Raw genomic sequence first — 17,712 nt, forward strand, 5'->3', positions numbered from 1 at the left:
AGGAGACAGACAGCAATGTATCTGTGTACGAGAAAAAAGAAAGTGTCACTTTGGAATTGAAAGAAGACAGTGTCGCTCTGGAGGAGAAAGATGAAAGTATCGCTGCAGAGGAGACAGAAGAATGTGTTGTTGAACAGTTGCTGGAAAAAAAAGAAAAGCTCTTCCTCAAGAAACAAAGGAAGAAGCAAAGACAAGGAGCAAACAAAATTGCTGGATCTGAACAGAAACCCCACAGTGTTGTCAGGGTACATCAACAGCAACACAAACCTCACTGTGATGACAGGCTGCAGCAGCAGCAGCAGCAGCAACAACAACAGAAACAGCAGCAACATCAACAACCGAAACAGCACTTTGATAAGAAGTTCCAGAAGGAACAGAAGCCTCGCCGTGATGACTGGCGGGATCAACATCAACAACAGAAACAGCAGCAACATCAACAACAGGAACAGCACTTTGATAAGAAGTTCCAGAAGGAACAGAAGCCTCGCCGTGATGACTGGCGGGATCAACATCAACAACAGAAACAGCAGCAACATCAACAACAGGAACAGCACTTTGATAAGAGGTTCCAGCAGGAACAGAAGCCTCGCCGTGATGACTGGCAGTATCAACGTCAACAACAGAATCGGCAGCAACATCAACAACAGAAACAACACTTTAAGTTGTTCCAGCGGGAACAGAGGCCTCAATGTGAGCACGGACAGCAACAGCAACAGCAGCAGCAGCAGCAGCAGCAGCCGCAGCAGCATGATGGTGTTGAGGAGCCACATCATATTCAGGAAGTTCAACAGGTAAACACTCTTCAGTCCTTTGGAGAAGTTGGGGGTGAACATATTGGGTACAAACATAGCCAACCCCAAGATGGAGACGTCAAGTTGAAAGGCATTTTGGCACTTCATCTTCTGTAGACATTGCTGTTAATGTTTCATTCAATGAAAAACATCCTTATTTGTCGAGATCATTGTAATTATCACTTTGGAGGGAAAGGTAACTCATTGCATGGTCATTGCCATGGAGGATAAAAACAAGAACTCTTAATTCCCTTCAATTGGATTATGTCACCAAATTCAACTTTTCATCGATTACTTGTTCCATTACTGCATTTCCTTCTGTTCTCTTTCCTGAATGAGGTTTCATCATTTAATTTTTAATTTTTCTATTTTTTCAAAGGTCCCTCGGAAGCGGTGCGGATTCCCTCCTCCACCACCTCACATTAAGCGGTATCGTTCAGAACGTAAGTTTCCAAGATTCTTGCCTTACATGACAAATTATTCCAAACTTTGTTTGAACTCCACGTTCTTCACCTGCACCGTGTGCCTTTTTTCTGTGCGTCACAAGTGTTGAGAACAGACAAATGTTTTGCTGCACTCTGAGCCAGACAAGCCCAAAATAAATCTTCCAATTGGTGGAAGTCTGGCATGACTTAAACTCTGAAAGTATCCACACATGTCATTGTGTACACCTGGATGATCATTCAAATAAATTGTTTGAAAAACCAAATTTTTTACAATCCCACTTTTTCTCAGCTTGGGGTGACTCGAGCTGCCTCCCAAGAAGCATTTCATCATGGTTCAGGGAGAGGGAGGAGCAGAGAGAGATATCGAGACAGATATGGATAGATAGATCTCCATTCCAGGATTGTGGTGAAAAGCATGATAATGATTGAGATTATGATGACAGTGCGATTGAATGATTTTAACTTGCTTTTGTTGATGTGTGCGCAACAGAGGAAGAAGTCATATTTATGGCCGCTGGAGCAGAGGATGAGATGTTTGGTAGTGAATCCATCATCACTCCCAAGTGCTCCAGGAATGCAAGACGAAGACAGAGACTCTTACAGATGGCTGATCCAAGTTGTTTCCAATAAAAAAACACAGTCTCCAGAACTTCAGGTAATGTTTACACTCGAAGGACTTTATTTAATATATAATTGACACACTTTTTGAGTCCAAGTTTTTAAATCTGTCACTTCCTTGTTTAAATTAGCATGACAAGAACTTAATAATACTCAGTGAAGAGACTTTAATAATTCAATTAAATACATCAGGCAGGTGAGGTCTCTCACTGATCTGTGCAATCAATGCCAATCATGTCTGTCACACATGAAGGGAACTGTATCCATTGACTCTCAGTGTTTGCTGCAGCTATCACATGTGACTTCATTATTGTGCAAACACATTGACACTCCAACGATATTTTTCACTTTTTCCTCCTTCCCTTCAGCTCCTGCCATCATCTGGATTAACTTCGAATATTCATCCAAAAAATATCTGACCTTGGCTCTGACCACAATCTTCTCCACCTCATCAACTCAGATTTCTTTCATCAAAAATCCCATTCGTTTTTTTTACAACAAACCTTTATCGTTCCTTTTGGCTCTCATTCAATCCTCGACAAGGTATACAAAAAAAAAAACATGTTTCACTTGTACCAGCTTCCCAAACTCATCTGCAGATTCCATCAGAAGAACTTCACTCAAGCTATACTACAAATACTGCACAAAATGAGCTTTACTGTTACACTCATTTGAAATTATTGTGCCTGAAGGCAGCAGAAACTCCCCAACATCAAGAGGCAAGACGAGAAGCAAACAGCAGCAAAGACTGCAATCTGCCCCCCCCCCCATACTTGCGATCTCAGTCATTGAGCTGTACTTCAGTTGGTTTTCCATACAATCTTGTTCAGGAGGACACAGTTCATGCCTATGAAACCTTTGTTGCTCCTGTATGAAGCGGGGCCATCGCCGTAAAATACAAAACACACAGGAAATGGCGCAATGTGTTGAGGCGCGGCGGTGATGGTCACGTTTAACCCTCGACCAGTCAAAGATCCCCGGGGGGTTAAATATCAAAGCAAGGTCAACTTTGGTATTCTTTGCTTTTATTTTATCAAAGCGACCAGTCTTATTTGTTCTCTCCAATATGTGTCTTTTTCTTGCCCTCCCCCCCCCACCCCACCCTTCGTCTTCCCGTAAGTGAAGCGATGGGTGGTATTTGCTAGTCCTGAAGTAAAACGGCAATGTATTCTAAAAATAGAGAAATGTTGGTTACAATGCCATGTCATCACACTTCAACATCCCAGTTATAATGAGGTTTACAAAGAACGGCATAAAACAGTCTCATGAGGGAGAATGGTATCCACTTGGTGGGGATAATGAGGTATCAGCAAATAAAATAATTTGATATTAATAAAATCAACAACAGTTTTGCCAATGTATATACAAGTAGATAATTATCCGTCCCATGGACAGGTGGCATTGATGGTGGTGGCGGTCTCTTCTGTGGTTGGCACGTGATAGCACTGGACCAATCATGTTCAGTGATGCACCTCGGGCTGCAGAGCCAATACTCGGCGCCCGCGCTTTCACTTTTTAACTCCCCTAATTTTTGATCATTCGCTTGTGATCGTGAGCTGAAAAGTGTGGCTCGTACGGTGGATATGCTGATTCTGGCTCACTTTCCCCCATGTTAATGAATGGGGGATTCTCAGCAATTCATATGTTTTTCCCTAAAAAATAAACCCCCTTTTTTATCCCAACCTGTTTAATTCTCTGCTGTTGAAATATCTAAAACATGTAAGTGAATGGAAATGTTAATAGCCTCCCCTTTTAACCTCGGAGCACTTTTTTTCAAATAACCAATGCATATTGTTTAGCTCACTCATTGAACCTATAAATATTTGTTCATTCTCAAATTCCACAAAATATTGATTTCGGAACTCTTCCTAAGTTAAAACATTGGTGTTGTGTTGTTTAAAAATGAATATGAACTTGTTTTGTTTGTGTTATTTGAGGTCTGAAAACACTGAATCTTTGTTGTCATTTTGACCAGTTGTCATTTTCTGCAAATAAATGCTCCAAATGACAATATTTTTATTCGGAATTTGGGAGAAATGTTGTCAGTAGTTTATAGAATAAAACAAAAATGTTCATTTTACTCAAACACATACCTATAAATAGAAAAACCAGAAAAACTGATAATTTTGCAGTGGTCTGTTAATTTTTTCCAGAGCTGTAGATTTCATTATTTATTTTTTACTCTTCTTTTCATCCTCAAATTGTAAGACCTACAAACATGCATCCCCTCTCCCGCACCATAAATTTGTTTGGGGAAGGTGTCACAAGAGGATCAAGGAAAACTGAAAATGACATCACAAACAGCATTTGTTTAAGTTCCACGACAGCATGGTTTCCATGGAGATCACTACGTTAAGTGGTGACGACATTGCTTGTTTGAGTGCTTTGAAGGAAGCAAGCCACCTGGCAAGCGATATCAAGCTGCTTACTAACGGAACACACCCCTGGTGTTCATGTCACACTTTTTAAATTTAGGGGATACATGTCGAGACTCCATATTGTACTGGAGTTGGCATGACACCCACAAAACACCCAAAGAGTCTTCCTTGCATTGGATGTTAGCGTTACATCCAAAAAAAAACACCCAAATAGTCTTCCTAACAATGGGTGTTCGTGTTACATCCAAAAAAACATCAGCAATTGTTGCTTGAGGCTTGGAAGGTGAGGCCAAGGAGATGGTCAAACCAGTAAAGAAAATAACGTTCCAAGTTCCAACGATGTGTTCTGGTGTCATGGAGATCGCATAAAGTACTGATGTTGGAAGGAATGAGGAGGAGGAGGAGGAGGAGGAGGAGCTAAGTGGGGAGGAGGAATGTAGATGACAGATTTGGTGCTGTGGCACCAATGATGTGCTGTGGCAGAGGTGATATTGAAGCCTCATTGGAACAAATGACAGTTCTCTGGTGGTGAAGAATAAAAAACCAACACAAAACAATCTGCTTATAAATGTGTGAATAATGGGATGGTGAAATCAGAAAGGAGGAAAAATGGCCAGCAGACAACACCGACCCATACCCTAATTTTTCAATCAATGGAATTACAAACTATTAGAATATTTCGTCTCATTTACGAAATACCACTATCATCTCCGCCTCTATTGCTGTCTCCACTCCCGCCTGAACTTATTTCTAGCCAGCCCAACATCCAATGTTTTAGATTCAATGATTGACGAAAAATATGTTAGTTATTATTATATTAAATTATGGTATGGTGAGATGCGAATCCGTACACTTCTGAACTTCCGAGGTGAAAATGGACTGCATTTTCGAACTCATTGGGGTCGATTTACTCTAAGAAATATTTAGACGGACAACAAATTAATTATAGATTAGAAAATATCGAAATGAGCTAGAAGCGAAATCATTTGGTATGAGTAACAATCAAAGCAGGCATCGCCATTCCGGGCCGTGGTGTGCTTTTCCCACGATCTGCCTTGCCGGATCCAGATGTTCTTCATTGAAGCTTCAAATACACAAATAAACAAATTACGACTGGTGAGATTCCGAGGGGAAACAGGAAAGCACGAACTTCCTTCAGACTGATTATCAGATTTCATTCCCGATTTCGACACTTATTTCATCCGGATGATATCCGATCCTTAAAACTGAAATAATATTTGGATGATCTTTATTATAAAACCAAGGTTGCACACCAAAAACTCCGCTCACCGTCACACGATCCCCATGAAATTGCTGTGGCACTTAGCGGACTTGCCGACAATGTTTGAGAAGTCTTGGCGTTCCATAGTACCACTTGCATTTTGCACAATGCGTATTTTTTCATTCCCCGTGTACGGTCTGTCGTCTGCTACCAGCTATGTTGTACTGCTATCCCGTGCATGTGCACGGGTATCGCTAATATAGTTTAATTAGTCCGTGAGAGGAGATCGTGGAAAATCGTATCATTCAATGCATGAAATCACTCCAAGCTCCTAATTTGGAAACCACAGCACTTAAAAAAGCGAAGTAAACAACGTTTCGTAGCGATGATGAACAAGCATTTAATATGAGTGAGGAAAGTGAAAAAAAAACACCTTGTCGTTCATAAATGGTTGCGGCCTGTTCCAAACTGAGGCATGGTTGAGTAGGCCAAAAAACATGGCGGCTTCAGACCCCATCGAGGTTACCAAGGAAACACCTCAAGACCCCATCGAGAGCGGTGACCGTGGCTCGCCTGATGAAGGATATAATTAAATACTAATGCCGTTAATTATCTTCAAAAGGTGTTTTCGTTTTCTCAACACACAATTTCACTCTTACACTTCCTTGGGATTTTCTTCATGTTTGTGCAAAGCTACAGGCTGCTTGGTTTCATGGTTTTGGAGTTATGGAGGAGAGAAACACACACACACACACACACACACACACACACACACACACACACACACACACTCACACACACACACACACACACACACACGCTCACAACGATACACACACACACACACACACACACTCACACACACACACACACACACACACGCTAACAACGATACACACACACACACACACACACACACACACACACGCTCACAATGATACACACACACACACGCTTACAATGACACACACACACACGCACACGCACACACGCACACACACTTATGGGCGTCGATTGGTGGGGGACGGGGGGGGGACATGTCCCCCCCCCCACTGTTTATCAAGGGGGGGTCAACATATCGATTTCTCCCCCCCCCACTTTTTCATTGAAGGTAAGTTACATAACACAAAACGAGCTGCTCTAGTACAACCAGGCCAAGATGCTCGTCAAATACAAGAATAAATTTTTAAATCTCTATTAAAGTTCTATTGGTCTATTATAGTTCTATTAAAGATGATAGGTTAATAATTCACCATTGAGAATCCGTGCTTCCCAAGCCATGGTCTCCCACCGGCCAAGCGTCCATAGCGACGTCGCTTTTTGATCCTTCGATGTCAGCTTTTCCTATCATTACGAAGCAGAATTAGCCAAGCGTTGGATTGTTCACTCACTAACAGGGAACGTGACCTGGACATTTTGAGATATATTGGGACGTTTTCGGACTTTGTATCATCATTTTATGAGTGTTTAAAGAAATCGCGGCTTCATGGCCCGGAGCGCCACGCCTCGGAAGTGTTAGGCCGCAACGGCTCGGGGCCCCTTTAGCGCCCAAAAATGGTTTATTTCACCTTTCTAACTTATATCGCACTATACTTAAACAAAACGTATGGGCACGCACGATACTTAAACAAAGGCACGCGGTTTCAAAGTTGTGTTTTTTGGGGGTTTTTTTTGCACGTACGGGCACGCACGTATGGCCACGCACATATGGGCACACACTAGTGGAAATGATGAACGTATTTACAAATCAACAAACTATGTACAATAATTGGAAAGAAGAGAGTGCACGTCCGGACGGCAACAGATCTTAATCCCTCGTCTCCTGGTCTCGTGGTTTGTGAGAAATAAAAGAATTACATAAATGTTCACATTACAACTGATTTTAGCTCATTCCTTTGGTGAACCCTTTTGATGGCATGCAAATCAAGAACACAATCTTTAACGACGACGCTAACTATGAACCAATAATATCACAATCATCTCACTCAACTTTAGCCCATTGGTTTATTAAATGCAGATTAAATAAAATGATGAATATTAATAATCCCAGGTAATAAAATACCAGGGTATCTGACCCTAACCAAAAGTAATAAAACTAATAAGCACGTAGCCGGGAACTAAGCGAGGAATGGAATGCTAAATTGGGAGCTCAGATAAGAAATTAACAACTGAACTCGTATCGGCGCTCTTTTAGTAATACATGTGCTACGCAAAGCTTATCACATGTCAACATTGTGCCTGGAGGTATAGTGACCTCGCCAAAAGTATGTTGACCTTAAAAATGCCCAGTTACGCAAAAATAACCCTTATAATTCACATGTCAATATTTATTCAACTGAAATGTAATTCCCTTCTCGTTTCATAGAGGATATGGACATAAGAAAGTTTTTCGCGACAGCATCAAGTAGCACATCCCCGACCACTCTCCTGGAGCAATCAAGTTCCCAGTAAGAGGTGGACGATTCAAAGGAGAAGATAGCAGAAAAGGGTGCATGTGAGAGTACTCGGCCTAATTTACCAGATCAGACTTTTCAACCTCATGATGTCAGTTGTATCCCAGTCCAAATACTGCCAAACCGAAAGTTGAAGTTTCAACAACAGTGGTTCAAAGATTTTCCGTGGCTTCATTTTGATCAGAGCATCGGCGGTGTACTCTGTCACACCTGTACGGACGCTTCTCGTGAAAAACTTACCGAACTTGCCCGCTGTGCAGAAGACGCATTTGTCTCAAAGGGCTTTCGGAACTGGAAAAAAGGCTACAGAAAAATTCAGACAACAGGAATGAACAAACACACATAGGCTTGGCTCTGAAAATCTGAAATGTCGCAGAAGTCAACCTGGTGTCCATGTGCAGCTGAGCAGCAAACTGCTAGAAGAACAAAGATCTGCATGGTCAGCACTTCTGAAGATTTTCACCTCACTGCAATATTTAGCCTGACAAGGTTTTGCAATTCGTGCGAAGGATGCCTCTGATGGGAATTTCAAAATGCTCTTAAAGTTGTGGGCCGAGGATGATGTAAACCTCAAGACGTGGCTGTCAAGGAAGACGACGTTCACAAGTGGAGAAATTCAGAACGATATTCTACATTTGATGAGTCATGTCATCCTCAGAAATATCTGCAGTAACATGAATGAAATGTCCACTCAATTCGGATTCGTAACTGATGGAACACAAGATATTTAGGGTAATGAGCAGGAGTCGGTGTGTGTGCGCTATGTGACAGATTCCTCTGATGTTGAAGAAGATCTCATTGGCCTCCACCAAGTATCGTCAACAACAGGAGTATCACTTTGTATGATGCTTCAGGATGTCCTAATTCGGTGTCAACTCCCTATTGAACACCTTAGAGCGCAGACTTACGATGGGGCAAGCAGCATGTCCGGAAAGTACAAGGGCTGTCAAGCACAGCTAAAAAAACTCCAACCGCTGGCCAATTATGTTCACTGTGGAGCTCATGTCACCCAACTCTACATCCGAAGCCCTACAAACTGCACGGTTCATAAGAGATGCCCTTGATTATGTCCAGGTTCTCAGTAACATCTACAACAACTCTGGAAAATTCAACCATCTGTACTTGAATATCCACGCTGACGATGCTGACACTCCTTGCCCGACACGCCTGAGGCCAATTTGCCCGACGCGTTGGTTAACTCTTTCTCCTGCAGTGAAATCGATATTGGATAACTATGAAGTGGTACTGGATGCCCTTCACCAAGCAAGTGATGACTTTGGTACGAACATGGCATTGTGAGCCAATGGTATTCGAAGCTGTCTTTCATCAGGAAAGTGTGTTCTCGGTCTGTTTGGATCATTGCCCGTTCTCCAATCCCTAGAATACCTCAATAAGGCACTTCAGGGTTCACAAGTTACCATCTCTGGTATGCTTACTGCTGCAAAGGTAACTGCACAGAATCTCCAATCTCTCCGTACCGACCAGACGTTTAAGGAGGTTTTCGAAGCAGCACAACAGAAGCTCCAGAAGTGCCAACTAGATCCAGTGACCCTCCCTTGTAAGCGCAAGCTTCCGAAGAGACTTGATGGAGGCACGCAGGAATACACTGCCAATTCTGCAGATGAGGTATACAGAGTTGAATTTTTCAAAGTCATCAACGGCGCATCCGAGAACTTGAACGAGAACTTCACATCAACCGACCTCATGGCGTATCCGGACTTGGGTGAAATGCTCCTGTCTGGGTCATTCAAACCACAAATAGTCTCATCAAATATCCAGAACTGTCGGATTCCCGAGACTCCCCGAGAGCAAGAACTTGGCTTCTTTCGTCACCAGTTCAGTGGTTCATCCGTTGAGGATTACCGTAAGATATTTGTAGACATGGTACCGGAAGTCCGTCGAATGTTCCCACAGGTAGAACGTTTGCTTCGGCTTCTATTGGTTTCCCCAGCAAGTTCATGCGAAGCTGAACGGTCACTCAGCGCACTCGGACGTATGAAGACTTGGTTACGTTCCACAATGACCCAACAACGCCTCGACCATCTCATGATCTGTCATGTTCACCGAGATCGTCTGACTGCACTTGACCCCCAAGACATTGCTACAAAGTTTTTAACTGGATCGGCAGACAAGAGGGTTCATATTTTTTGGCAAGTTTTAAGGTAAGTTGACCGTACTCGTGTAATATCAATTTCATGTATGTCAGTCTAGTTTTCTGATAAACAATTATATATATATATATATATATATATACTGTAAAAATAAATGTATATGTATTTCTTTGATGACCCTATTTGATAAAAAGATGGTAAGATTAATTTAAGGGATTTGTGTGATCAGAAGACAGTTTGTCAACGAGCGTATAAAATCAAGAATTTGCAAGGGTAGACTTGCTGTGTCCACGCCGGCACGAAGTGGGCTTCGTGGTCTGGACATGCAATGTCCCCCCCACTTTTCAAAAGCAATCGACGCCCATGCACACACTTTAAGAAGCCATCGACGAACGTCCATCTTGTTTAGGGATCCTGAAATCATGAAAAGTAACCTCAGGTGGACGTTCTACAATCCCACTCTCGGAGAAACATTTTATATTTTCAAATAAAAAATACAAAAACACTTCATTTTAAATAATAAATCATTTTGTATTTTCTTCTTTGCATCTTGTGTTGATGAATTGTTGTGGTGTTGATGTGGTGCAGGTATCATGGGCTGAATGGCCTCCACCTGTGTCTGGGTGACTTGAGGCGACCTCCGTCGTCATGGTAACATGGTTCGGGCCCTTTATAATGTGCATGGAAGCATGTGTTGGGCCGACTCCACGAGCACCCTCTGTCAATGGGAGGTGAAGAAGTTTGTGCTCCCTCACAACTACACAGGCTCAAACCCGAACACGGGGCGTCCTTTGTGTGATTGGAACAAAATTTAACTAACCATCGCTGTCCGACACAACACACACAGGCCCTCGGCACGGACATACACAGGCCCTCGGCACGGACACACACAGGCCCTCGGCACGGACACACACAGGCCCTCGGCACGGACATACACAGGCCCTCGGCACGGACATACACAGGCCCTCGGCACGGACACACACAGGCCCTCGGCACGGACATACACAGGCCCTCGGCACGGACATACACAGGCCCTCGGCACGGACACACACAGGCCCGCCCACCGGATGCTCTGCACGTCACTTCCCGAGCAACAACATCAACAGCATAACAACAAGCAAGGATTCCCCGAAATACAACCAGTAATATTGACGGAAAGTGTTGTGACATCAACAACCACACAACCCAACCAACTCAACTGGGTGACGTGTCGGGAGGAGCCGATCACCCTCATCAACGTGTACTGTGTGCAGATTGAAATAAGCACGGATTTCTGTGCTCCGTTGCACCAACCGACTTTTATTTACGGATGTTTTCGTTTACACATAAAAACATTATTTAACTTCAAGAAACAAGAGTCGGATTAAGAAGATTGGAAACAGTTTATAAAGCTTTGTGTTACCATGACAACAATACAAGGGGCGTGGCTTCGCTCGTTTTTTTTTGAAGCTTTGTGATGTCATAGAGGAGGGTGAGAGGTTCAACGCACAGTTCGTCGTCCCAGTTCATGTGAAGATCGTCGTCGTGTTCGAAGCAGCCATGTGGCCTCTTATCAGACTAATCTTAGCGTTTTTCTACTCGAAGGAGGTCGAGACTCGCCATTTACATCGGCACAATCATGGACAGGTGTACGAGGCGTATTCACCCACCTGGACTGCAAACTTACCTCATCAGGTAAGTGGGAAGGAGAAGAGTTTGTGGTTTAAACGATGACTCGAGTAACATATCAATTTGATGACGACAGTATGTAGAGCAAGAGGAGGTTCAAAAGAGGAGAGCAGGTGATGAGACATTTTCACATCGTGATCATCCCGTGATGGATCATCTCAGGAAGTTTAATGTGGGAGTGAACTCGTCCACTTATCATCCATTGTCTCGACACAAGAGATCCCGACCACAAACCCTGTGTTCCATTGTTATAGGAAGGGGATTCCACGAGAGAACACCGCTCTGTTTGAAGGGATGTAAAGCCGGCTGTTCGGTGTGGAAACACTCGATTGTAATGGTTAAACAACTCGTAACAGCCCTGAGGTTCTTCAAGACCTCGAAGTTCATAATCCCTGCTCATCATCATGGAAATGTGACCTTTATTGTTGTCGACCTTGAACATCAAGGTGCTGTCTGACCGTGAGGATGTTCCCTTGTCCGAGTTCACTGTCGACATTTGGACAGGTTTGTTTTCTGTACCAACACTGCTCGTGTCCGTATGCTCACAGATCGTCCGGAACAACGGTCCACGACGGGTTCAAGTACAAGTGGACCGTGTGGAATTTTTTGAAACTGGAGTCCTCCTGATCCTCAGCACGTTGATCCTCATCAGGGTTTGGAAGGCGTGGAAACATGCCCGGTCATTGGGGAGGAACAAAAGGAAAAAGTGTATTCATCTCTGGTAAGGAACCATTTGTTTCCCCTCTCTTTTTAATAAGTTAATCAAAGGAAGAAAGAAAGGTCTTCACATTGTTTGTTGAAATGACATCATTTAGCTTCCTCTGATGTCCACCCAACCCCACCAGTCCTCTCCCCACCCCACCAGTCCTCTCCCCACCCCACCAGTCCTCTCCCCACCCCACCAGTCCTCTCCCCACCCCACCAGTCCTCTCCCCACCCCACCAGTCCTCTCCCGACCACACCAGTCCTCTCCCAACCCCACCAGTCTTCTCCCCACCCCACCAGTCCTCTGCCCACCCCACCAGTCCTCTCCCCACCACACCAGTCCTCTCCCTACCACACCAGTCCTCTCCCCACCACACCAGTCCTCTCCCTACTACACCAGTCCTCTCCCCACCCTACCAGTCCTCTCCCCACCCCACCAGTCCTCTCCTTACCACACCAGTCCTCTCGCTACCCCACCAGTCCTTTCGCCACCCCACCAGTCCTCTCCCCACCCCACTAGTTCTCTCCCCACCACTCCTCTCCCCACCCCTCCAGTTCTCTCCCCACCCCATCAGTCCTCTCCACACCCCACCAGTCCTCTCCCCACCCCACTAGTTCTCTCCCCACCACTCCTCTCCCCACCCCACCAGTCCTCTCCCCACCCTCCTCTCCCCACCTCACAAGTTCTCTCCCCACCCCACCAGTCCTCTCCCCTCATCCCCTCTCCTCCCATCCCCTCTCCTCCCCTCCCCTCCCATCCCCTCTCCTCGCCTCCCACCCTCTCTCCTCCCATCCACTCTCCTCCCCTCTCCTCCCATCCCCTCCCATCCCCTCTCCTCCTTGAGGCCGTCTCTCACAGGAAAGGGGGATTGGAACGGTGTGCCATTGGTCCTGCTTGCCAGTAGCTCGCACTGATTGGTTGTAAGTCCGTGACGCTGATTGGACGATCACGGATGCTCAAGTGGTGTTTATGAAGGGAGAAAGGGGAGAGGAGGGTTTGGGGGTTCTTTTGGGGACTTGACCTGAGACCACAGGTGTTACAGATTGTACTTGTTACACTCCTGCTAAGTGGACCCCTCCCGCCCCCCCCCCCCCCAGTGAACTGTTCTCGCCCCAAAATGACTGAATTTGTCGGACATTGTGAATTACTATGTGGAATTCATTTGTTCAAGTCATAAAAAAGCATTTTAATAGAATAACAATGGATATAGGGATGGTGTGCCAAAAAGTGTGTAAACATGTTAGAGATGGTCACAATAAATCATCACGTGAAACCATCTCCACATCTTTCATTGAATAATGATTGTGTCTTCAAATGACACTCACGCTCTCAATTTTGATTAATAATCACACAAACACGTGCATGTGTGTTAGTGTGTGTGTGTATATTGTTACGAATTCTGGCCCGCCTGACGTGCGATCGGCCGCCTACCTCTAATGGCAGCCGCGTCGCCCACCGGACAGACAATTCAGTCGTGACCCTCCTGGAACTACCGCCAGGAGCCAGTCATGGGTGGGGGTTTAACCTCACCACAAACCAGTCCGCATTCTACCCGCGTGAAATAGGGTGAATTGCCGAATGTCGATATACCTAAATACCCGCGTGGGTAACCTACCGAGGGGTTGGACCACGCCGCAAGTCGGCTTAGGACATGAACCGCTTAAGCGGTTCGTTCCGTGCTACAGGGATAGCCGAGCGGTGTTATCGCCGACCTCGACGGTTCCGATTCTTCTTTACTCGTGTGTTCAAAACCCACTACTCATTCCACGATGCAAGATGGCACTTTCAATGTGGTGAAAGGAGGACGTGACGAACGGGAAACGTTGCACACAAGGACATTTATTCAAGCAAGCACGTATATACAGCCAAGGCAGTCATGTAATTTACAGGCAAGGAACAGAAAACAAAAGCAATACGACCGACTATAATGAGAATGTACATGCACTTAACAGTTGTTACTTAACAGGACACGGCGCCACAGCATGCAGACAAAAACAACAGGAAAACCTTCCCCATCGGCAGGGAGGTAGACAGGGTTCGTAAACCTTGATGGTCGTGGGCTGTGGATGACGAAAAGGCCCGCGAGACCGTGCTGGTTACCTGCCCCATCGAGGTGTGACGGTGGGCAGGTTGCGACGCCTTGTTCCCACGGCAGCTAGCGAAGCCGCGCCTGCTCTCGGGCCTTTGCGATGATGTGGTCGGTGAGTTCTCTCCGGCGTCCCTCGCCAGACGCGCAGATTCGCACCACACAGCTGGCAGGGCTACGCCTCCTGTCTGCGTCTCTGAGGTGTCGCCCGGATTCGCCACCGGCCCGCGCCTTCACCGACAGGTCACCCAACGCCAAGACGAGAGAGCCTGACCTCGACCACCAAGAGAGAGCTCGAAGATGAAGCGAGAGGATAAAGTCCACCAAGACAGCGAATAGAATCCAACACGACCCCGACAGAGAGAGTGAGCCTCACGCCCGGTCCGCCTTATATAGTGCGGGGCTCCGCCCTTCGCTCCTCCCCGTTTTCGGCTCCACCTTCCTTCGAGAAGGTTCCCGAAAAGGGGCGTTCCCTCACCCTGACCACCTGACACTGTGCATCCACCAATCGGCGGTGAGCTGCCCTCCCCCTTTCCTTCACACCAAGTGCGGGGAAAATAGGCGGGAAAAAACCCCACAGGCCTCACAAGAGCTTTTGTTCTGCCAATCCTTCTCGGACAGTTTCCGACGTGGAAACCGTCTTACCATGGTCCGCGGAGGATGGCATTCGTAAGCCGACGTAGTGCCGAAGATGGTGGTGATTGTTGTGGGGGTGGTGTGAGCGTGGTGGGCGTTGTGGCGTAGTTGGTGGCGGTTGTTGTTTGCGTGGAGGTTTGTTGCAATGGTGGCTCAAAATAACTATAGATAAAGAAAAACGGCTATCTCAAAGAGTCGCAGCCCGGTGAACACGAAGAAACCTCTTGAAACAATGGTGGGGACCTATCTGCACATAAACTTAGCGTCATAACTGATCGAAGGAACCTTTATGGTGTATTGCGAATTTCCACAGCCGTACCAATATGTATGTGTGTGTCTGCGTGTATATGTGTGTGTGTGTGAAAATGTATGTTTGTGTGTATATTTGTGTGCGTGTGTGTGTGTGTGTGTGTGTGTGTGTGTGTGTCTGTGTGTATGTATATTTGTGTATGTGTGTGTGCGTGCGTGTGTGTGTGTGTGTGTGTGTGTGTGTGTGTGCGTGTGTGTGTGTGTGTGTGTGTGTGTGTGTGTGTGTGTGTGTGTGTGTGTGTGTGTGTGTGTGTGTGTGTGTGTGTGTGTGTGTGTGTGTGTGTGTGTGTGTGTGTGTGTGTGTGTACACACATATAATATGTGCAGTGTGTCATGGAAAATCACGTTTCAGTCATGTATAATATGTGCATAATTAGTGTGTATTCTTGTTCATCTCATCTTCCCTTAATAAGGGGTGAGGTCCAATGTCACCAAGCTGCTGCCCTGCTTCACCACGATACTCCTCCACTTCCCTCTATCCTCGACCAACTCTCTCCACTCTCCAAGCACCCTCAACTTACTGAAATCCCTCCTCACACAATCCTCCCAGCTCAACTACAGTCGACCTCTTCTCCTCCTACGTTGCTCCCTCAACCTATCCACTCTCTTTGACATTGTCTCTTCTTCCATCCACACCAAGTGTCCAGCCTATCTCTCCATCATGCTCATCTGCACACAAATCTCCTCCCTCAGTTCATCTATCCACTTTTCACTCCTGCAATCCTCCTCCTGACACAGTTATTCTTGCTGACTGGCAGCCTCTTTTGTCTCTCTGTCACTGCAACCATTTCCAGACTGTAAAGGTCGGCCTATGTCACACATAACTTCTGAACCTTCCCTTTCAATTTCCTTGACCTCTTTCTATCTGCATTGCTCCCTCCACCCTCCTGCATGCATTCACCCCCCTCCCCACCCCCACTGCTGAATCCTCCTCCTCACCTCTTCCTCTGATTTACCATTCCCGGTCACTGTTCCTCCCAGATACTAAAACCTATTTCTCTGTCTCATCTCCTTCCCCTCTAATCTGATAGTCATTTATTTTTCTCTGCTGCCTGACCCACACCACCTCAGTCTTCTTCATACTCATCTTCAGCCCATGCTTCCCAAATACCTTCTTTCACTCCCCCAGGACTTCCTGCATCTCTATGCGTACTCTCCACCACAACAGTCAAATCCTCCACCAACGACATCCTCCCAAGAATATCCCTCATGTTTCCCTTTCTGTTTACCAGCTCCATCACCATGATAATGACGACTGGGCTGAGAAAGCTTTGCTGCCTCAAACCAATGTTCACACTCAACTCTCCAGACATCTGACGACAAACCAAAACTCTTCCCTTCGTTCCCTTGTACATTCCTTCCACCAACTTAACTTTTGCTTCCAGCACTCCCATCCATCTCCGTGTCGTCATCACCATCTCTCTCGGGAAAGTGTCGTTGGTCTTCTCCAGGTCCACCAATCCCAATGCCATTTCACCTTGCACCTCCAACCTCTTCCACACCAGCTCTCTCAGCATGAACATCCCATTCATCAGCCCCTCCCCTTTCGAAACCCGTGCTGCTCCTCTCTGATCTCCATCTTGTGGAAGCAATTTTCGCCACCTCAAGACAAAAAAAACTTTCGTTCAATTCAAGCTTTTAATGCTTCGCCTCTCAACGATGTTGTGAGCGGAAGACAATTCTACATAGAATATTGAGTGTATATGTACAGTTTTACCAGGGTACTTCGAGACAACAGATGGAACTTTGTGGACTTTAAATTACAACATAGAAGGATAATTGGTCTGTTTTGGATATGGGGGGGGGGGGAGATTTCTTGTTGCTGCCTTAGATGGTCACCAGACAGAAAAGGTTTAACAAGGTTGTTTACAACTACATCAGCACAATGTGTGTATTATGCTCTTTACAAGTTTTCTTAGCAAATATTTATTAAATTCTTTCTCAAAGCACAAAACGAAGTTAATTTTCAATTTTTACATTTTTATAAATTCAATTCATATTTCAGTTTCCACAACCTCCACACTCTTCATTGTCCTCCCTTCCAGAATACTCTCCAGCACCTTCATGACATGATTTAAGAGTGCAACGCCCCTGTACTTCCCGGATCTTGAACATCTCCCTTCCCCTGCCATTTCGGCACAATTAACCCTGTCCTCTCATCCTCCAAAACCTCTCTCTTACATCCATTCAACATCCTCCTTGTGCAACTGATCCAACTTCTCCTGCTGAAATTATCATCTCTGGACAGACCTCATTACTGCCTGGCACTCTTTACTTCTTCATCCTCT

Source organism: Eptatretus burgeri, chromosome 3, assembly GCF_056783735.1.
Source record: "Eptatretus burgeri isolate ZD-2024b chromosome 3, Ebu_testis_v1, whole genome shotgun sequence".
NCBI classification, from domain to species: Eukaryota; Metazoa; Chordata; class Myxini; order Myxiniformes; family Myxinidae; genus Eptatretus; species Eptatretus burgeri.